General features: G+C 40.9%; 1 protein-coding gene across 3 annotated transcripts in view; it reads right to left on the bottom strand.

Moving 5' to 3' along the window:
• TBX15 (T-box transcription factor 15) overlaps positions 1 to 23,792 on the bottom strand; it is a 109,283-nt gene that overhangs the window by 58,407 nt on the left and 27,084 nt on the right. Inside the window, exon 1 of one of the 3 annotated variants that reach the window (XM_082458914.1) lies at positions 4,239 to 4,514. The exons of the other annotated variants lie outside the window; for them this stretch is intronic. The gene's annotated coding sequence lies outside the window, so the exon portion shown is untranslated. Of the gene's footprint in view, positions 1 to 4,238; positions 4,515 to 23,792 lie in introns of those variants that run through there. 3 annotated transcript variants of the gene reach the window in all.

The raw sequence follows: 23,792 nt of genomic DNA, 5'->3' as shown, positions 1-23,792 counted from the left end.
GGCAGTTTTTCTGAGTGAATTGACACATTAGTTCATTCCTAAGCCAGTGCTTATTTGCTCTTTGCAACCACAGCTACTCCCAACCTCCCACCCACACCCCCATCACCACAGCAGCTACTACCATTAACACCATCAGATGTCTGCCACAGTGGTCTTTTAATTTCCATGATGTGAAAAGGAGGCCTTCCCCCAAAGGCCCTGGAAGAACTTGCCTTATACCTTGTTAGGATATTCTCACTGAGCACCAGTAAATAAATAAACCCATGCTAATATGCTAAAGGGGAAGAACTAAGCAGCCAGTTTCCAAGCAACAAGTGTAATTTAACTATGACTTCAGGAGACAGTGCCCTTGGAGGTGGCAATGTCAAACATGTAAGTAGGATAGACATTCGAGTATATAGCCAGGAACATGCAATACCCTTCAAATTATGCTCAGGACACCACCAGCTACACTAAGTTTAAAATCTCCCCAACCGGGCTTCCTTGGTGGCGCAGTGGTTGAGAATCTGCCTGCCAATGCAGGGGACATGGGTTCGAGCCCTGGTCTGGGAAGATCCCACATGCCGCGGGGCAACTGGGCCTGTGAGCCACAACTACTGAGCCTGCGTGTCTGGAGCCTGTGCTCCACAACAAGAGAGGCCGCGATAGTGAGAGGCCCACGCACTGTGATGAAGAGTGGCCCCCGCTCACCGCAACTAGAGAAAGCCCTTGCACAGAAACGAAGACCCAACACAGCCAAAAATAATTAAAAAAAAAAAAAAAAATCTCCCCAACCACTTTGTTATAAACCAGAAGCTAACACACCATTGTAAAGCAATTATACTCCAATAAAAACGTTAAAAATAAATAAATAAAATAAAATCTTCCCAACCTATCAAGCCAAACATAAAGAACCACCCTGTTTGATGAATAAAAGAGCTAAATGGCTGGCAAATATAACAACCTCTCCAGTAATTTTCTGAATTCATCCATTCAATCAATTATTTATTTTTTCAACAAATAATAGTTGATTATCTAGCCTGAGCCTGGCAATGTGTTAGGTAATGTGAGGGGCACAAAATTAAATAAGATACGTTCCTATGTCCTCAGGAACTTACAAAATCACTTAGGAGACAGGACAGGTTAATAAATAATCTAATAAAAGTAGAAGAGTCAAAATCCAGCATGGCATAGAGCATGCTGAGGGACTGTAATTCAAAAGACCAAGTTCTAAAGTTCATCTCTTCTTTTTCCAACTGTCTAATCTTGAACAAGTCACCTCTTTGAGCCTTAGTTTTATCATTTGCAAAATGAGGATATCATTAGTACCTACTTTGTGAAATTTTTATGAATCACTAACAAAGTGTGTGTCTGTGTTTATGTAAATACTTTACCAGTAGTAAAAGGGATATATGAATGCTAATTTTCATGTATTATCTAAAAGAAGTATCAACAAAATGCTATGGGAGTTTAGAGGCAAGAAGAACTTCTTCCCGCCTGGCAGTCTTTTCTGGACCTAATGGAGAGATGTGTGCAAGATGAAAAGGAAGAGATGGGGAAGGAGGAGAAGGATCTTCTAGGAAAAGGGAATTTTATGGCAGAGGCACAGGAGTAAAGTCTACCAAGCAGGTCTAGAGAACAGCGAGTAATTGAGACCACATCTGTGTGATTCCTCTTGTTTCCTCAGCACCTGGGACAGTGTCTGGCACCTATTATGCACTCAATAAAATGTTGGTTTTGTTGAATGAATGAATGAATGAATGAATGAATGAATAAAGCGCTGTATGTTTGGGATTTTTTGTTTTTTTTTTTAACTTTGGGTTTATTTATTTATTTATTTATTTATATTTGGCTGTGTTGGGTCTTCGTTTCTGTGCGAGGGCTTTCTCTAGTTGCGGCAAGTGGGGGCCACTTTTCATCGCGGTGCACGGGCCTCTCACTATCGCGGCCTCTCTTGTTGCGGAGCACAGGCTCCAGATGCGCAGGCTCAGTAATTGTGGCTCACGGGCCTAGTTGCTCCGTGGCATGTGGGATCTTCCCAGACCAGGGCTCAAACCCGTGTCCCCTGCATTGGCAGGCAGATTCTCAACCACTGCGCCACCAGGGAAGCCCATGCTGTATGTTTAGCAAAGCAAGAGAAGAAATGTGGCCAGAGAAGAAGGCTGGAAACACATCAAGAATCTTGAATGCTATTCTTCTGATCCTCTTCAGGAGACCACTATATCCCTAGTAATGAGGTGTTTTAATTGAATGCCGTGTTCCCAACAAAATCCCAAAAGGGTCACCTCTACACATAATCTAAGCTATTGGAATCCCAGTAGCTTTTCCTTCCATGACCGTGAGTTGGCAAGGTCTAACCTGAAATCTTTCAGGGGCATCAAATGAATTCAGTGAATTTGGTCACTTCTATGAGTAGCAGTCACAGTCTATCATCTAGAAAATTCTCAATACTAACTCTCCTCCACATGAACCTAAGAAGAAAAGGTGCCTGTGATCACGAGGGTAAAATGAGGAAAGGAGCAAGCCCTTCTACAAATGCTGGAGCTGGTGATGCTTTTGTGTATGTGTGTGTGTGTGTGTGTGTGTGTGTGTGTGTGTGTGTGTGTGTTACCTGGTGGGGGATGGGGTGCAGAGATGTCTTCTCCTTCAGGAACAGGATGACTCCTGCACACAGAGCTGCTGCACCCTCTAGACCCCCACATAGCAAGTGTTCCTGCTGTCTGCAGTGAAGTGGGGTTTCCAGAGAAGCTGCCAAGAAGGGGAAAGAGCATGGTCCTTCTTTAGAATCATACAGACCCAGCTTTATGACTTCGGGCAAGTGACTTAACCTGCCTGAGCCAATTTCCTCAATAAAACAGATATGCCCATGGCTCTCAGTAAAGCCCCTGGCACACAGTAGGAGTATATTAAATGTTATTTCTGTCCATAATTTGGAAAGGGAGGTGGCCACAGGGTTAGATCTTTTCCCAATCACTTGCCAATCCACATTTGAGAGGGAGAAAGAAGGTTTGTGTTCTTTCAAAAGGAGAAAAGCAAATCCTAACAAAGAAAATTTTAAATGTAGAATGGGAAAATATCACATAATGAAGAAAATAATTCAGGGCCTGGAGCAAAAGTTATCAGAATTGAATATGTCAGAAGGAGAAATTGTGGAAAGGCAGAAGGAGGGAAAGCAAAGGAATAGTAAAAATACCAGCTAAGAAAGCCTGTTTTTGTGTAGGTCTACTCCGGGTTCATGATGGCTGCCATACTAGTTGAGAAGGAAAATGACTAGAATCTGAAAGAAGAGAAAACAGGGCAGACCACTGAGAAAAGATGTAGGCTGGATCTTCAGTTAGGAAATGGGGCCCCGAGAGCAAATTCTAGCCTTCAACAGAGAAGCAGAGAGATCAACCTCAGCTGAAGAAGCAGCCCAAGGGCACTGCCCCACAAGAGGTGGGAAAGACAGAAAAGAGCTGGGGGGCTGCAGGGTCCCCTGACTCCAAATTGACAACCTTGTCAAGAGCTCTCACCCTCTGGCTCAGGCTAAGGAAAATATACATTTAGGAGACAGAAAAGATCTAGTGCCTAAGGGAGTCTCCCAAGAGCCTCAAGGTGAGACCTGAGAGCTGTGCATTATAACCTATTTGACAGGTGAGATGACTGAGACTTAGTCAAGGTAACATGCCCAGTGCCACTCACCCAGAAGCATCAGAGAGAAGAAAAGGACCCAGGTCTTTCTTACCCCAAAGCTTGAATCATCCACCATCCACTCCACCTTCAGAAACCCTAAAATAAAATGCTTTAACAACAGAAATGAATCTACTTTTGGGGCACGGGGCAAGCATTAAGAGTGAAACAAACACTCTGGATTAACTGTATTCATAGCAGTGTCTGTGTACTTACAATTCACCATCCCCTGCTTAAGATGCTTGCCAACCTCAGAATCTTACCCTCACATCCCAAGTTCCCAGACTCCTCCAGGAAAAGTCCACCTGCCAGGTATCTCTCCTGCCTTCTTTTTTGCCTCCAAAGCCCTCCCCAGAGGAGAGTGAGTTGTCAAAGGAGTCTAACCTGGTGGGATTTTTGGTGATAGCCAAGAGGGTGGAGCAGGGTAAAACACAGCCTAACACTGTCTTCTGTGTAAAAGCTGATTTGGGAATCCCGGAGTCAATATTCCTACCTCCATTCCTGACTCCTCGAACCATCTTGACCAGGTCACTTAATTCCATTCATTCCTTGGCCATAGCATGCCTCTGTTTCTCCCCAGGCCTACCTACCTTGAACGGTCCCAATGACCTTTGAAGAAACAGTGTCCTCCAAGTGTGCCAGCAGTTCAGAAACTGACAGCTTCTAAAATAGCTGGTATATTATTGGGTGTTGGTTGCCTTCTGAAGGAGTGGTGGTGTCGCAGAGGCAGCAGGATTTCCTTGCCAAAGTTGCTCCCACCCTGTTCCCCATGAGGCTCTGCACTGCCTCTCCCAATCCCAGCCCATGAAGGCTTCAAGCCCAGGGGCCGCAGCATTTAAGCACTGTCAGAGTTCCCACTTCAGCCCTCAGAGCGGTGCCAGTTCGGCATCTGTCATGATGACCCAGCCTGAACTGTATTTAGAAGTTTTGGACATGGCACCATGTCCTGGCCCATCTCAGAGTGACAGGAGATTTCCTGAGCACCTGGGCCTGTGATTCAACGGCTCCTCCTCCCAGGGAATGGGGGTCAGAAGGACTTTCCTAACGGTCTGTTTCCTCCTCGGGAGGGGACCCATCTGTTGGAGGAACCTCTTAGAGAGTCGATCTCCATCAATATTATTATACAATGTTATTTTTTTAAAAAGACATACTTTTTATAAAGCTTGTAAGACATGGCAGAGGAAAAAGAGAAAACCAGTCAGAAAATGGGTTTAGGGCTCTGTTCACAGACTACTCTTACAAAGATAAATTTCCCTGGAATTACGTCCCGGGAGTGCTCAGAATCTAGCAGATACTGCCAGTGAATAGAAAGAGCTAGCCTATGACTTGGCTTCTAGGGACAGTGCATAATAATTCACATTATCTTCTTGACAGGCTCTATGCCGGTCTTGAAAGTAGCCTACTGGAGTCCACAAAAATGTATAAGTGATCCCTGGTTAGTGGTTAGCAAAATAAAATTTAATTTATTTACAGTTTAACATAATCTCTGCCAGGCAGGAAGACTGATAATTAAATAACACTAATCGGGTGGGCTTTGAGGGTTGCTACACACAGAGTGGGTGTGGGTCCTCAACTCTGCTAGACCACAGGAGAGAGTAAGGCTTTTTCCCAATTGACCCTCAACTCTCTGCCCCAGTGTCCCTGACCAGAGTCCCATGGAGATACCCTGTCATTTAAAAGGCATCAGTGTTTGTGGCCTCTCTTCATTTCTGGGCAAGGACCCAACATTCAGAGAATGTGGTTTTAGGATCAGGGCATCTAATCCATTCAAGGATTATTTTTCCCCCCTACTGCTCAAATGGGTGTGTTAATCATCACCTCCCTTTGTTCTGTAATAAATTCAGCCCTGGCTAATTCCAAGCATCTATGCATCACTAAAGTTTAAAGATGGCGTTTTGACAGGTCAGATATTTAGAATCAATAGACCACCAACCAGTCAAAAATCTTAAGTAGTTTTAGGAACATGTGGAAGTAATTTTTTCCAAGAATTCACAAGTTTGGAGGATGAGATCTTATTGATGGTGTGTGGGCTGTTGTAGATATTAAAGTATTACTTTATATACCATATTCTACATGTAATCAAAATTGATTTACAGTGAAGGCAGATTTTCCTTATTATACCAAATATTACACATTATCAGATATAAATTACAATGGAATGCACGCTATATAGCATCTTTAAAAGAAACCAATAAAAGACAGATAAAATTATAAGTGAATGTGCAATGATTACACATGTAAAATACAAATGTCATAGGCTAGGGAATTTCATAGAAATCAGAATATTTTGTGTGACACTGGCCATAGACCTACATTTTAATTACAATCATCTCAATTGCATGCAGTGAATCTGTTTGTAAAGGAAAAATTATTTCATAAAATGTTAATTTCTAATTTTTAATTTTTTTACTTTTTAAGAGAAATATTGATTTTAATTCAACATAAGGTAAGTTCTAGTCACCTGTCATCTTTCAACCTAAAAATTAGCAAAATTGTTGAAACAAGGCACAATTTTTCCCCATACTTGCTACATGGCTCCAGTTACAAAATATATATATATATGAAAATGTTAAAACAAAAATAGAAGTCTGAGATTTTTTTTAAGTGTGTAAAACTCCCACAAAACCTATCAGCATTGTTTCTTATTCTACAAAGTAGCACCAGTAAGAAGAATAAAAGGTGTTAAAAACCATTATGACAGCATTTCTGAAATTAGGGATACATTTCTAATTTTTTAAATGAAGAGATTATTAACCTGAAGTCAATGGATGGGTTTTGGGGTTTATAGGTGACCTAAAATTATAAGCTAAATTTGTAGGAGCTTTCATTTTTCTGGGAAGAGGATGTATGGTATTCATGGAATTCTCAAAGGAATCTATGACTTTAAAAGGACAAGGACCACTGGTTTAATAGGATTCCTTCAAGTGGGAAAATTGTTTATTTTCCAAGCTCTCTTCTGCTGTAATGTAAAGCATTTCCCCTTAGCTGGATATTTCCAATGGGAGAAATATTCAAAAGAATACGACACAGAATACTAGTGGTGCATCCTAATAGAAATATATTCTTTGTCTGCCTTACGAAGACAAAGTGGTTGCATTTTCTGGGACTGTTAAATGGTCATATGGGACCACCCCAACTTTCTCTGTATGGGCCCTTATTTCCTATCTGTCTTTACTTTAGCCACATATACATGTATGTATAATTTTTTTACAGTAATTCATATCACATCATTTTGGGAAGTAGAGGGATTAGAAGTTATCTTTAAGTGAACGAAAATGGGGCTTTTCCTTTAGCCTGGCTACTTTTATTCTTTCATACTCTCTCAGTGTCCTTCCCCCTGCCCCTCAGAAAAACCTCAGTGGCGCAGGAATCCTGGGGTCCCCAGGCTGTTTCTCCCTCTGTGTGCCAAAACCAAGCAAGCTTGCTGCTGCGGGACACACGGTTCAGTCCCCACACCAGGGATGTGCTCTCAATCCATGGTCTCCAAACCTCAGAAGAAACCCTCCTCCCACTCCACATCCCCCACCCCTGCCCTGTGTCCTTTAGGGCAGCACCTGCGTCTGGCCCTGGAGCCAAGAGGCAGCTCCTCCGGGAAAGCTGGACGAGGTGAGTAGGTGACGCTGTCCTCAGCAGGACTGCCAAGGCTTTCCTAAAGGCCACGGCAACCAAGCCTGCCCGCGAGAACATTTTGATGAGCTCAGTTTGTTTGCTACCGAGAAACTCCTTGCCCTCACAGTCTATTTTTACCATGTTGTGACGCTGAAGACTCTGCTGTCATTAAAGTGAATGATACATAGAGTAAACTGTCCCTTATCTATTGTTCTATGGTGAAAGAAACTCTGGATTCAGAATCAGAAGGCAGGAGCTTGAGTCCTGGTTCTGACCTTGATGTGGCCTTGAGGACGCCATTTAACCCTGCTGAGTCTCAGTTGAAGCATCTGTGGAAAGTGTTTAAGGAATCCTACGGCTTACCCAACTCCGTGAGTCCTCAGCAGGATAAAATAATGCAGATGAAAGCACTTTGTAAACTACAAAGTGACTTAGAAATGGAAGTGATCAGCACTCATTTAATCAATCATCTCATTCACAGAGATTTCTCCCTGTGCGTTAAGCACATGCTAACTCCTCACTTATCTTATAGAGCCCGTTAAAGATAGGAAACTGAGACTCAGAAGCAGAGCAGTGACATGAGAAGACCTGGATTCCCTCCTCTCATTCATCTACACCTCCCCCCGTGTTGCACCCTTAATGTACTCTTACTGAGCAACTACCGCCTTGTCTTTAAAATGTAGATGATAATCCCTAGCTCCTGTGAGGCAAAGATGTAGACAAAATGACCTCCCAGCATCTCATTCCATGACCTATGATTCCGCTGGATGTGACCAAAGTCAAAGGGTGCCTAGTGGTAGAGTGGGAACGAGCACCCAGGTCTGCTGACCCATGGACCCCATCATATCCTTGCTGCCATGCCCTCTGAACCATAGCACCTGCTCATCTCCCAAGTGATGACCCTGCAATATGACCAGATCCCGAATTATCAACGAGAAATCACAGTACAGTTAGATGCTAAGTACATCTTACTATAGTCTGATTCTCTGTTAATCAAAGTATGTTGCACCTTTTCACCGATCAAGCAAAATAGCCCAGCCTCTAGTGAGGCAAGCAGATTCCTGCTTTAAATGATCATTTATACTCCATTCCAGGAGATCAGCTCTATCACATACCCCTTTATATGGAGGTCACGAGGCTGTAGGATAGTTATTATAGCCATACTGCTTTAATCATTACCAGTGACAGGAGGTTTTGTTCAATCCAATGGCAAAATGTCTTGTCCATAGGCCCACGGAATTCCCAGACCTGCATCAAAGCTGGCCTTCTTCTCCCTTGGTGTGAAATGAAGGCCAGTCCCAATGAAACCTCAGGTTTTCCATAAAGTTACTCAGCTTCTCCAGGGTCCATCATTCCTGTCTCTTTTCTCTCCAAGCCTCAGAGTAGCTCTCCCCTCAAAGCCTGCCTCACTTCTTTGCCCCACAGAGTCACTGTTGTGGCAGGACTCAACAATGTCTACAACCTTCTTTAAACTCTGCAAGGAAATGCTTAATGAGGGATGCTGCCTTGATTCTCATTTCTTAAAAGCACCTTGTTCAGAGGAACTGACTTCCCTCCCCTCCAGAAAGATCCTACTGTGGTTTGGGTTAGGATTACACATCTGGATTCAGTTCTCACAAAACTGTTTATCTCTGGCGTTAGATGTTCTGCTAACTTAGTCTTTAGAAGAAAGAAGACGACATGTTTCGTGTCAGCTCCTAAACTAAACTACCTGTGAAAGACTTCCTTCTTGTCATTATTTACAATTTAATGATGAGCCAAGATGGTCCATGATAAAATACATCCCCTTAGACAAAGAGGACAAATGAGTTTTAACTAACCTATGTCAACTCTGGTCATTTGATGGGAGATCACAAAATTGAGGAGTATGAGGCCCAATCCAAGCTTAGAAGAAGAGATCGATTAGTGGTGTCTGCCATGGGCACAGGAGTAGGGAATAGCAGCCCACATGTTACATATTCACTATCATATTCTTTCCAAGGTTACTACTGAAATGCTGCCATGCATGAACTGCAATGCTGTCCCTCTTATCTGCTTTAAGGGAATAAAGGCTATTGTATCATTGTTCGTATTTTGTGTCATTCTTTCCAAGTGGACCAGGTTTTCCAGAGGCAGCAGATAGGCCACTAATCTTTCTCCTTTACCAGCAAGGTCATCATGTTAGCAAACGTCCTCTGCTCTGACACAGTTTTGGTTTTAATGGAGAACTAATGTCTTCATCAGTATCTGTGCTATTTCACACTTCATTTCCGTCCCTAACTCTTGGATGCAAACCATCCGGTCCTGGTGATTTACTTTGTGGGAGTTTCTTTCAAGTTAGTTTCCTTCTCTAGGGATGCCACGCAAGCATTTTCAGGGCTCCAGCTGGGGAGCACCCAGCCTTGAAACATCAGCGTGTGATCAAGTCATTCAAGAAAGCCAAAGGCCTTGGCAGGGATCTGACAGTGAGGCCCTTAGCTGAGGCCTTCGAGTCTGAGGGTAACAGAAGCAGCTGCTAGCTGTTCTGCCTCTCAGTCAGCACAGGGACTCAAGGTGGTCCAGATCATCAGAACCAGAGAACTGGGAGCAGATAGAAAGAACACGGATGCTTTGAAATTGTGATCCACAATTCAAGCTGTTTCCAGAGCTCTCAATGAGTTTCACAAAATCTCCAAACACTCTCAAGGTAAGAATGGTCTTAAACGTCTTTTCTCCGTCCTATAGTTGCTGCAATCATCCAACCCAGATTTCTCTAAAATAGTCCTAATTTCATATAGTTCATTCTGTGGTCCTTGAAATACATTTGCATTTAAAATTTAAAGATAGGAGATAATATCCTAATATCTTGCTTGAAAAACCATCCCTTAGCATAAGTACACAATAAATACTTTACCTTTGATTTAATACATTCTGGCCACAAGGCACAGCTGGGAGGAGTGAATAGGGAGGGTGAAGAAAGAAGTGTCATGATTTCAAAAAATTTGTAAAGGATGGCTCCTATGGAACAGAAACAGAAAGTATCCCTCTAGGGCAACAGTCACACAGCCCTGGGGGCTGTGCATACGTGGCTTGTGGAGAAGAGATTGCTCTGCTGAGGTCTGAAGCTTCATCGGGGCAGGGCCATGCCTGACTTTTCTCCACAGGGAGGGAACATGAGGGGCTGAGGATGAAAGACCCAGGATGAAGCTGGCTAATGCAGAGCCAAGACCCAGTGGCATAAAGAGGACCTCTCTCTTCATGCATCCTTGGGGCAGAAGCCCTCATGATGTGGTCTCATTTTTGGCCATAAAGATAGTTTAAATGAGGACCACTGAAGTATCTGTCAATAGCAGCAGAAGTAAATATATAAGCACCTTCCCTCAGAGCACACTCCAAATAGAAGGCAGAGCTGAGGCCTTCCAGAGAAGCCTGAGCTGCGTGACCTCTGATGTGGCTTTGCTGTTACTGTTTTGTTTTTGTAAATGAATATCCAATATTTATACCTTGATAACTGTGAGACTACCCCTCACCATTCTACCAAAGGTAAGCTTTCATCGGAACACCAAACAGAGCTCAAACAGCATTACCAAGAAAAATAAGAAAAGACAGCTTCAGTTTCTCAAAGCTTGCTGGTATGAAAGCACAACGTGCTTCATGTTTCTCATTGGAGGAGCAGGTGGGTCAATGTCAACCTCAGCATGTGACCTTGGTTCTTTGCCAAATGAGGCAGTGAAGACAGGAAGTCTGAGCATGTCATGTGGCACTCTGAATAGGTGCTGCTGTTTATGACCCCAGGAAGCAGCACACACGAGCAATTTTGATATGCAACAAATTTTGATATGCAACAATTTTAAATTTTAATTTTAAATTTAAATTTAAGTTTAAGAACAGATAGAATCATTAATTCAGATGTCATCCAGCTATATGCAGTAAGGGCAGATTACTCCAGAAAACAAATGACTAGAAGTAAATTTCGTCAGTAATGTCACAAAACATTGGAATAAATTTCCTTGACAGCAAAGGTTCTCCTTAACCAGAGACTAACAATGTCCAAATTGCAGCTGTCAGAGGATAACAAAATAATGAGGGAAAAGTTCTTCTCCCAACAGTAGGAGATACTGGCCCCAGTTGGCTTGGTATCCTAAGTTCTTAGCAGAATCCCACATTGAGTTCTGTGGAGTTCCACACACAGGCAACTGCTAACGTGAAATTCCCCAGAATAAGAAGCAGGACGTCTCTCTGCTAAGGAATAGGAGTAGCCTGTGTCCTCCTACTTCTCCCAGCTGGAGAAGGGCCACTGGAGGAGTTTTGGGGTAACTGTAACAACAGTCATTGGCCCTGAGTCTGGGGCAGCAGATCTGTGGAATCCCAGGCCCTGGTCTTCCCCTTCTGGCTGGCAGGGTCTCCAAATGGCTCTTGAGCTTCTCCTTGGCAGTCTTCACAGTTCACCTGCTGCAACCGCAGGTGCCATTTTCTGCTCGGCCTCATGGCCTTTGTTGCAACACCCCATTGTCCCTGATCCCGTGTGCTGAAAACTGAAGGTCACCACTGACCTCAGCCAAAATTGCTTCCTGCTCCCACCCCTGCCAATCTGTACCACATACTCCAAAGGTCACCAGCTCGATGTCAGTGCCCCCTGTCCCAACATGGGCCTTGCTGCTTCTCCAGACTTACAGCCTCTACAAGGTCCTCTCTCTTCCCTGTGCCGCCCCTGCTGCTGCAAGTGTGAGAAGGCCCTGTCCCCGCCAGTGTTAGAAATCTGAATGTGACTCTCCAGCAATGCATTCAGCTGGCAGGAACGTAGGGCTGGGGTGGAAGTTGATACAAGTCTAAACAAGGAGTGCAATTTTTTTAAGTGATATTCCATGCTTAAAACCAACCATGCCTTCCAAACAAAACAAAAACAAAAACAAAAAACAGACCAACAAAAACAAAAACTAACCATGCCTTCACAGATTGAAACCAAGACTCAATTCTTAATTATTTTATGTGCGAGTTCCCCTCTCATCCAGGGCTCTGAGAGGCAACAGTCTTAGGCCCACTCTTTTTATAAGACCTTTTACAACCCTGGAGCCAACCATCAGTTCCAGGTGTTTAATCCCTCTGTCTCCTGGTAAGCCTGCCCTAACATAGCCTTAAACACCCACAAATGCCCAGACTGGGCACCCACATGAAGTATGGCTGAATTTCGCAAGTGGACTAGCCCTAAGAAGCTCAGCAAATAGAATCACAGCTACACTTTGGCTCCCGGAAAGCTGACAAGGACTTTTTCCTTGGCTAAGAACCTGCACTAGAGCCCACAAAAGACAGAAATTGAGTACTTCTTCTATTTGAAATTCTGCTGTCTCAGAAAACCAAGAGCAGGAAACCACCAGGAAAAGGCTGTTAGCACTTGAAGCAACGGTACATCTCATACTTAGATCTGCCCTCAGCTCAGGCCTCTGAGCAGTATGAAATAGAGAAAGCAGCCACAAAAGAAGGCTGGAGAAAAGGGGGGCATTTCATTTTAAAAAAAATTTAGACCCAATACTGACATTTTTTCCATATTACAAAGGACTGGGTTCTGGCCTGTGGACAGCTGAGATTATACTCTTTAAAAGTGGATTTTAGGGACTTCCCTGGTGGCGCAGTGGTTAGGAATCTGCCTGCCAATGCGGGGGACACGGGTTTGAGTCCTGGCCCCGGGAAGATCCCACATGCTGCGGAGCGGCTAAGCCCCTGCTCCACAACTGCTGAGCAACCCCCGCTCTCCACAACTAGAGAAAGCCCACACACAGCAACGAAGACCCAGTGCAGCCAAAAATAAATAAGTAAAAATAAATTTATAAAAAAAAAAAAAAAAAAAAAAAAAAAAAAGTGGATTTTATTTTAAAAAATGAATTAAAGCCACTGATTCTAATTATAAAACACATTTTAAAATTCAGTTTCATTATTTCACAGTTCACACCAGAAGATTTCAGATGGGAATGGATGACACACGAGAAATGCCGTGTGCTTATAATATGTATGATGTTACACATATGGGAATTATCTGAAACCAATGTCCTCCTAACCCAGCACTAATGTTTTACACACAGGGTTGTTTCAGTTTTCTTTTCCTCCCTCCCTTCCTCTCTCCCTCCCTCCCTTCCTCCCTTCCTTTTTAAGTTTACTGACCTTCACACTCAAGAAAGTCAACAATTCTCCTCTTTCCTAAATGAAAAATTTTAATGAATTTTGGTGAATATTTTCTTGCCCCATACAAAAGTAGACATTATTTCAGCAGATCTGAATTTATTCTAAATAAACACTCTAAAATTAACTGGGCCAAGCAGTTGTCTTTATTTGGAGTGGGAGTGGACTTAACATGAATATTGTAAGCTGTCTATAGTGGCCCTTGCCTACCTTTCTAGGTTCTCATAACTGGGAAGACCAAATAAAGCCCAATGTCCTATTCCTCAAGAATTGTCCCATGACAGCCAGGTGATGGCTGGGAGGAATACTAATCTTCACATGGACGCTTGGAAAAGCATCAGTCTGATCAGCTACTTTCCAGTAGACTGTCAAAGCTTTTTTTTCTCCAACCAGCAATCAAGTCAATCTGTAATTTGAAGACTAAATGTCACAAATTCTCAAAGTCAGATGAACTTTGGGGGACCAAGGAAAGCTAAGGAGTTCCCCTACTTGGCTTGCCAAAGCAAGGATCAAAGGAAGCTTGGAGTGGGTGCAATAACACAGCCCTGGAACGGAGGTCAGGTATTTGGCCTTTCCCTGGCTTCCAATGATATTGAATACAACAGATAAATTAAGATCAAGGCACACGGCAGTTCTAAAAGCACCAGCCTGTCCCCAGGAGATCCCAAGGGAGAGCCGTCATCTACCACAGGCCAGGTCTTGTCCTCACTTGGAAGAATGTCTGTTAACATGGGGATGGATTACATACAATAACGTGTAATCAAAAGCCCTACAACATGATCACAGAAGGGGGCAAACTCATCAAGAGCGTTCACTTGACCAAGGAAGAGATCCTAATGCAGCACAGGACACAACCAACAAAATTCACTCTGCTCCGACTCCTGATGAAGCATATGTGTGTGGAGAGGTGACTACCCGAAATAGCAAGAGAGCTCAAGTGCTTACAGGAAAATCTGACCCTTTAACTTAAGGCAAGCATAGCCTATCACCAAATCTCAAAGACAGGAAATATTTCTGGGCTTAATAACTCAAGCCGATATTCATTTCAAGTTGGGGGATTTCCTTAATCCAACTGTTGGTTTCCACAATTGATATACGCAGGCATCCTAGCTGGGAGCACTGCATGATTTAATAGGTTCTTACTCAGCACAGCCTTCAGGTTCCGCCAGACCTACCCATACCAGTAAGAAGGAAGAATCCTAAGTACCTCCTAGGTTGGAGGAATTACAGGATACCAAGCTTCAGGCTTCATCAGGCTCAAGAGTAAGGCCCAAGAAGGGAGTATGAAGAATGTAAGCCATCTTTCCAGAAGCCATCTTCACAGGCAATGTAGAAGTCACCTACACAGTGTTCATTTTAGGGTTGCCAGGAAGGCCTCTCTTGCTCTAAGTTTGCCTATAGCTCAACACTGGAGATCATCTAGGCCATGGTTTTATTTTTATTTAAAAGAAACTTTTCAGTATATAGGAGCCTCCTTCTTTTAAAAGGCCATCTGCATTTTAAATAAGGAAGAATATGTTAAAATATATATATGTATGTATATAAAAATATATATATACACATATATCTATATATAGATATATGTGTATGTGTGTGTGTATATATATATATATATATATATATATATATATATATATACACACACGTATATATATACATATATTTTTTCCTTAGGAAAAGTGAGGTCTGGAACTGCTATAGTGATTTTGCTTCTGCAAGGGAAAATTTAGAGCCACTCCAGGGCCACAATGTTAAGCTAACACAGCAAAGGCTTTATATTTACAAGAGTCAACAAATTTCATCATTCTGTCTCCTATCACACATATCCCAAAGCAGTCAGGGTTTTTCAGAAAACCAATCAATCAATGAATAATTCATGCAATGGGGGCACAGGCAATGGGGGATGCCAAAAAGTATAATGCAGGGCCCTGCCCCCAAAGCATTTACAACCAGAGTGTAGACAGTATAGAAATATAAAATTCTTGGGTCAGAAAAAAAACCCTGTCATGCTTTTCTGCTAGGTAATATTCTTTCTGTGAGGGTCTGGAAACACAGCTCACAGAACAAGTTCACAGAAAGGAAGAGCTTCCTGCTCTAGGACAATCATGGAGTGAAAAAAAGGCAGAGAATCACATAGGTCATGGTCTCCTGCTTCAACTCCATGATCCTGTTCTAGGCTCCAAGGAATGCTTGTGTATGGAAATTTAGTGAGACCCAAGGCTTAGTGACAGCAGCCCACTCTTCCCTATGTATGTCCTATTGAGATTTATAACCCCTGTGCAAAAGGTCACCTATAAAAGAGCTCATCTTTCCAAGCAATGTAAATGTGCAGAGTCCATCCTAGCTCTGTAAAGACCTCCTGTTCTGATGGCTATGAGTTGTAGAATCTTGTCTGTCTTCTCCATCCTCATCCATAACCTCCTCCTCAGAGTTGGTACAGACTTACTGTTGGTACCCGTATAACACAGTGATGATTTATATACCTTAATGCAGTACTGACCATGGCTTAGTATATGCTCTTCTTGTCTTCCCGTTAAGAATATAAACTTCTTGGGAGGAGGAACCATGTTTTATGCACTACAGAATCTATAAGGACTAGCAAAGAACCAACCACCCCTAGACAAAAGCATATTAGTTAACTGAGGGGTTTATTGCAGTTCTCAAATAAATCAATTACCTAAACAAAAATTATACATCAATGCACCTGTGTGAATCACACCCAGGCTTGAAATGTTGAACCAAAGCAGATTCAAAGAAGACTAACTGATGACACCTTTTCACAGGAAATACTGATGATGTCACATAAAGAATATGCTACATAGCACAGTGAACACAACAAATAACATCAAGTTGACTTTCCACATGGAATCAAAACTCCCTCCTCAATTAGAATAACCTCTTCAAAAAGGAAAATAGTTAATGAACTAAAATTCAATCATATTATTCTAGGGCTTGGGCAGAAAACGTACAAGTCAAGCCCAGAACATCTTGTTTCAGCAGAAAGTAAGAAAGTGCTCAAAGAATACTGCGAACATGTCAAAGCACACAGGAGCTAATTGGAAGGGACTTCCTCTGGCCAGGTCAGGAGTGATTGGAGTATCAAAATGAATAATAATAACAGATTATAACCATTAAATAAAATAGGAACTAAAGAGCCCAGAAGTTCATTTAAATAGAGTTAATTAATTAATTAACCAACTAACTAATATAAAAGAAAAGCTCTTCCTTAGAGTAAAAGATCAACTAATAAATATAGAAGGAATGATGGAGACAAAAACGTCATTATCAATAGACTTCCAGTTCCCATGCCAGCATGTAAGGAGCTTAGAAGTCATCACACCACTTTAACAACAGGTAAAAACCTGAACAAACTGAAAAATCAACTACTCTTCTTAGATATGTCAGAGAAATGAGGTCATGAGGCAAGTCCCTCCCCCAAATCAAAGAGACAGAGAGGGGGATACTTAGAATCACAACTTACTGTAGCAGAAACCCATGAGCACAAACCTCTGCAGGAACTGGTGCCAGGGTAGGAAAACCTAAACTGTAATTGACCAATTGCTGGAGGCAACTCCAGGGAGACCCAGTTACAGGGGGAATCCCACACTTTTGTGAGTTTTACCTCTAGGAGCTCTTTTTAGTGAATATCAGAGAAAAATCCCTTCATACTTCCATCATGGAGAGGGAAAAGGGAACCATTTTAGAAATACACCAGAGCATTCTCTTCTCAACTAGGCCTCCCCTAAGAAACTATTTGCCAGAGCATAACATACCTGGGGGAAGGAAATTACCCAACTTCAGCACCCCTCTATCCATCCTGTACCACTCAAGGGGAAGGAAGGAGGAAACTGAGAATCACTGGTGAAGTTTACAGTCCAGGACACAGGCTCACCTGTGCACTAATTATAGAACTATAGAACACTTTCTCTCCCACACCTTACCACCACACCACTAAAAGCCTATTTACTACAGTTCCTTTCACACAGTACAACATGTCCAGATTTCAACCCAAAATTACAAGGCAAAAAATACAGTTTGAAGAGACTGAACAGCAGCAGAATCAGAGTCAGATGGCAGGGATGTTGGAATTATCAGACCAGGAATTTAAAACAACTATGGTTACTAATGGAATTTAAAACAACTATGATTAGCAATGGAAAAAGTAGACAACATGCAATAATAGATGGATAATGTAAACAGAGAGATGGAAATTCTAAGAAAGAGTCAAAAAGAAATGCTACAGATTACAAATATTATAACAAAAATGGAAAATGGTTGTAATGAGCTCATTGGTATACTGGAGAAGGCTGGGGAAAGAATCTCTGAGATTGGAGATATAAAAATAGTAACTTCCAAAACTAAAAGTTAAAGAGAAAAAGACTGAAAAAAACCAGAACAGAATAACCAAGAACTGTGGGACAACTATGAAAGGTGTAACATACACATAATGAAAATACCAAAAAAAACAAAAACAAAAAGGGTGATAGGAATGGAAGCAATATATGAAGCAATAATAACTGAGAATTTCCCCAAATTAATGTCAGACACCAAGCTACAGATCCAGGAAGCTGAGAGAACACCAAAGAAGATAAATAAAAGAACAAACAAACAAACAAAAAACTATACCTGGGCACATCATATTCCAACTTCAAAAAATCTAAGATAAAGAAAAAAATCTTGAAAGAAGCCAGAGGGGAAAAAAACACATTACCTATAGAAGAACAAAAATAAGAATTACTTCTGACCTTTCCTCAGAAACCATGCAAGCAAGTGGAGAGTGGAGTGAAATATTTAAAGAGTTGAGAGAAAAAAACAACCAACCTAGAAGTTTGAACTGTCCAAAATTCTCCTTCAAAAGTGAAGGAAAGTTAAAGACTTTCTCAGATAAAAGTTGAGGGAACTTACTGCCAGTAGACCTGCCTTGTAAGAAATGTTGAAAAAAGTTCTTCATAGAGAAGAAAAATGATACAGGTCAGAAACTCGAATCTACATAAAGAAAGGAAGAGCATCAAAGAATAAGTGAAGGTAAAATAAAAACTTTTATTTTTCTTATTAATTGATATAACAGAATAATGCTTATGTGTGTATATATATATTTACATGTATATGCTTATTTATGTATGCTTATGTGTATATACATATATGCAGACATACAAATAATATACTTATGTATAAGTGAAATGAATGACAGCAATGATTCAAGAATGGGAAGGAATAACCTATATGGGAAAAGAATCTGAAAAAGAATATATATATTCATATATATATATTCATATATGTTCATATATATGAATATATGTTCATATATATATTCATATATATATTCCTATATGTTCATATATATGAATATATATGAATATATATATGTTCATATATATATATTCATATATATATATATATATATATGAATCACTGTGCTGTACACCTGAAACTAACATGACATTGTAAATCAACTGTACTTCAATTTAAAAACAAAGAATGGAAGGGAAGAATTAGGAATATTTGGTTATTATAGGAAATTATCAGGGAATTCCCTGGTGGTCCAGTGGTTAGGACTCGGCGCTTTCACTGCAGGGGCCCAGGTTCAATCCCTGGCTGGGGAACTAAGATCCCGCATGCCACGCACTGTAGTCAAATTTAAAAAAAAAGAAAAAGAAAGAAATTATTACTCACACTACCCATGAAAATACACTTGGATTAGTTGTAAATATATATTACAAACTCTAGAGCAACCACTAAAAAAAGTAAAAAAAAAAAAAAGTATAATTGATATTCTAAGAAAAGAGAGAAAGTGGAATCATATAAAATGCTCAATTAAAACCACAAAAGGCAGAAAAGTCAAAAGAAAGCAGAAGTAGCTATTAAGTTCAAACACAGCAGATTTCAGAGCAGGAAAATTATCAGCGATAAAGAGGGTAATTACATAATAATAAAGGGGTCAATACTCCAAGAAATCATAACACTATTTCATGTGCATGTGCCTAACAACAGAGCATCAAACTACATGAGGCAAAAACTGACAGAACTACAAGGAGAAATAGATGAATCTACTATTATGGTTGGAGACTTCAAATACCACTCTGTTAGAAACAGACAGATCCAGCAGGTAGAAAAGTCAGTAAGGACATAGTTGAACTCAACAACACCATCAGTCAACTTGATATAATTGACATCTATAGACTACTTCATCTAACAACAGCAGAATACACATTTTTCTCAAGTTCACATGGAATAGTCACCAAGATAGATCACATTCTGGGCCATAAAACACACCTTGATGAGTTTAAAAGAACAGAAATAATACAATGTCTGCTTTCAGACCACAGTGGAATTAAACTAGAAATCAATAACAGAATGATAGCTGGAAAATCCCAAAATACTTGGAGATTAAGCAACACACTTATAAATAATGCATAGGTCAAAGAAGAAATATCAAGAGAAATTTTAAAATATTTTGAACGAAGTAAAATGGAACAAAATCATCAATGTATGCTAAAACAAGTGGGTGAAAGTTTGATTAGGAACAAGATACATAGACTCAAAATATCTCTCCATAAATTATTTATTGATTTCAAAGTAGAACAAACTAACTTTACAGTGGAGAGAAATGGTTGACACCATCTTAACCAAGTGATCAAAGTTAACATCACCAAGATGGACTTATTGTGGTAATCATTTCACATTAAATGCATATATCAAATCATCAGATTGTACACCTTAAACTTACACAATGTTATATATTGATTATATCTTAATAATACTGGTCACAAAAAGACTGGGGGGAAATGCAGCTAGGTGATGTCTTCTTAAAAAAAAAAGTTAACATCACTAAAATCGGAAGAAACCAATATCATGTGCTCTTGATATGGTGTACTGAGGACACACTTCGGTGGTGTTCCTGCCAAAAAATGTATAACCTGAATCTAAACATGAGGAAACATCAGACAAGCCCAAAATAGCTGGCCTATAAAATAACTGGCCTGTGCATTTCAAAAAATAACAAGGTCAAGACAGATAGAGAAAGGCTGAGGAACTGTGTTGCAGATTAAATGAGATTAAAGGAATTGGACAGTCAAATGCAATGCATGATCTTGGATTAGATCTTGAGTTGGCAAAAAAGAATATCTGTAATGAACATTAGGACAAATAACAAAAATTAAAAGACTTGATTATATAACAGATTGTATCAGTGAACGAGGTCTCCAATTTATTAACAAATGGTTCAGAAAACAATTATATAAATGTGTGTGTATGTATACACACACAGACAGAAGCAAATGAAACAAAATATACAATCAGTGAACCTGAATAAAAAGTATACAGACAGAAGTTCCTTGCACAGTTCCTATAACTTTTCTGTAAATTTAATATTATATCAAAATGAAAAGTTTAAAAAATGCTTAATTTTAGGAAAATTTCAAAAATTTTTTGAAAAAAGTCACCATAATGTCAGATCTGAAGAGACATTTGTAGTCTTTAAAATTAGATTAAATCTGCTGACACACCAAAACTGCAGTCACCACAAAAGTTTGCCTAACAAAGCTGAACATTCAGAATGGGTTCTCTGGTTCTCGCCTACCTCCATTTATAGGAGAAATGTAAAAATTAGACTTGATTATGGAATACTATATTTAACTAATTGCAGTGTTGGATGAAAAGCAAAGTACTGTGAAACAATGAAAATAATTAAATGTTGAAAATGCAACCATACACTTGACAATAATCAAGGAAGAAACAGGAAATGAAGAATTTGGTCAGCGTTGGACAATCCAATGAGTGGTCAGACCCTAACCCTTTGGCTCAGGGTGATGCCTTGGCCCAATGCCCCCACCCCAGAACCAAGAGTAAGGGTTTCCCTAAGGCAGGGCCAGGATTGCAAATTTTAAGGAAGCACCAAAAAATTCAGCAATCAAGATAAACGATATTTTAATGCAATTTTTTTTTGATGTGGACCATTTTTAAAGTCTTTATTGAATTTGTTACAATATTGTAACATACATCTTTTATGTTTTGGTTTTTTGGCCACAAGGCACATGGGATCTTAGCTCTCCAACCAGGGATTGAACCCGCACCCCGTGCATTGGAAGGCGAAGTCTTAACCACTGGACAACCAGGGAATGAACAAAATATCAAAATATTAAATAGAGACAGTGGTATGAACTGAATGTTTGTGTCCCTGCCAAAATTCGTATGTTAAAGCTCTAACCCCAATGTGATGGTATTTGGAAATGAGGTGTTTGGGAGGTAATTAGTGTTACATGAGGTCATGAGAATGGGGCCCTCATAATGGGATTAGTGCCCTTATAAGAAGAGACACTAGACCGCTCTCTCTCTCTCTCTCTCTCTCTCTTCCACGTGAAAACACAGTGAGAAGGCAGTCATCTGTAAGCCAGGAAAAGAGCTCTCACCAGAAACCAACTCTGCTGGACCTTGATCTGGCACTTCTCAGCCTCCAGAACTGTAAGAAGTAAATTTCTGTCATTTAAGCCAGCGGTCCCCAACCTTTTGGCACCAGTTTTGTGGAAGACAATTTTTCCATGGATGGGGCGGGGGTGGTGGGGTGGTGGTGGTGGTTCAGGCAGTAATGTGAGTGATGGGGAGCGGCAGATGAAGCTTTGCTCACTCGCCCGCCACTCACCTCCTGCTGTGGGGCCTGGTTCCTAACAGGCAGTGGACCAGTACTGGTCTGCAGCCTGGGGTTTGGGGACCCCTGGTTTAACCACCCAGTCTATGATATTTTTTTATAGCAGCCCAAGCAAACTAATGCAAATAAGATCAGTACTACCAACTTTTCCTTTTGCCCCAGGCTCCAATATCACTCTAATATTTTGACATTTAGTTCACTATGGATTTTTTTCACCTTAACTTTGATTTTTTAAATATTGCACTAAAGTATCATCTTGATTAGTGTAGTAAGCTTTTTCTCTCCCTAGTCGTAGCCCCACCATAGGAAACACAGTCTAGGACTTAACTCTGCTCCCACAATATCCTCACATATCACCACCAGCCCACCCTCCCACAGCAAAGTAGCCAAATACCCATGGTTCCAGCCCATATTTTACCAATATCTTGCCTTCTTAGGCAATGTTGAGGTGCTCATCAATTCCCTAACAACTCCACTTGGCCAGCCCTGCCTCTTCTGTTTTCCAAATAGTTCCAAACAAGGAAAATATTAAACAGATGTCTCACCCTAGGAAGGGCAAAGACAGAGATTAGGACAGTAAGTGAGATGGCAAAGGATCGGTAGAAGACCATGTTTAGTGTTCCAGTATTATAAATACTATTTAACAGAGAGTCAAACTCAGAGAAAAGAAGCATTACCAATCGTCAAAGAGTATAACATCTTTCATTATGTGTATACATATAATGGGAAATTAAATGCAAGTTCTGGTAAATTTCCTTGAGGGAGAAGGTAGGAAGAAAGCAGAAAAGGGATGTGGAATTGAGGAAGGAACGTCAACAATTAAGTGCCTAGACAAAGACAAATACCATATAATATCACTTACATGTGGAATCTAAAATATGACACAAATGAACATATCTACGAAACAGAAACAGACTCAGGGACATAGAGAACAGACTTGTGGTTGACAAGGGGATGTGGGGTGGGGGAGTGAAGTATTGGAAGTTTGAGATTAGCAGGTGCAAACTATTACATATTGGATGGATAAACAATAAGGTTCTACTGTAGGCACAGGGAACTATATTCAATATCCTGTGATAAACCATAATGGAAAAGAACATGAAAAAGAATATATATATGTATAAATGAGTCACTTTGCTGTACAGCAGAAATTAACACAACATTGTAAATCAACTATACTTCAATAAAATAAAATTAAAAAACCATTAAGTGCCTGATTTGCACTAGGGTCTGTTCTAGGTGCTTCCCAATTACCTCACTGAATCCTCCCAATTCTGAATGCTGGGCTGTGAGGGATACACTCTGCCCCTATGCCAGAAAGCTTTCAGGCAAGTAAGAGTATGTATTTATAGACATCTGCGAAAGAGACCATCATCTCTCCCTGTTGGAAGGCAGAAAGCTGTGGTCTGCCAGGTGTGCAAGGCTTCTGTATCTGAATGTGAAATGTACGAGGTGTCTCGGGCTGGTGCCTGAGAGATGATGGTCCTGGTTACTGCCAGTACCTGACCCCTGTCAGCACTACAGGGGCTCCAGTCTGTGGAGCACAGTCTGCCAAGCTGTGCTGAGCCCTCCCTGGCGTTACCGCTGCTACAGCACCTGTTTCATTACTATTATCTTTTACCCATCTCCCCAGATCACCTTAAAGCTCTGAGCACTAGCAAAATATAGAGATTTGTTCTTCAGTGCCAGTCCTACTTCAGTCTCCTAATTCATTACTACCAAATAGAGAGCTACCCACAGACCAAATGAGAAAGAGATG

The sequence above is a fragment of the Balaenoptera physalus genome (assembly GCF_965194825.1).
Source record: "Balaenoptera physalus genome assembly, chromosome: 1".
In the NCBI taxonomy this organism is placed as follows: Eukaryota; Metazoa; Chordata; class Mammalia; order Artiodactyla; family Balaenopteridae; genus Balaenoptera; species Balaenoptera physalus.
This window is presented reverse-complemented; position numbering and strand designations above follow the sequence as displayed.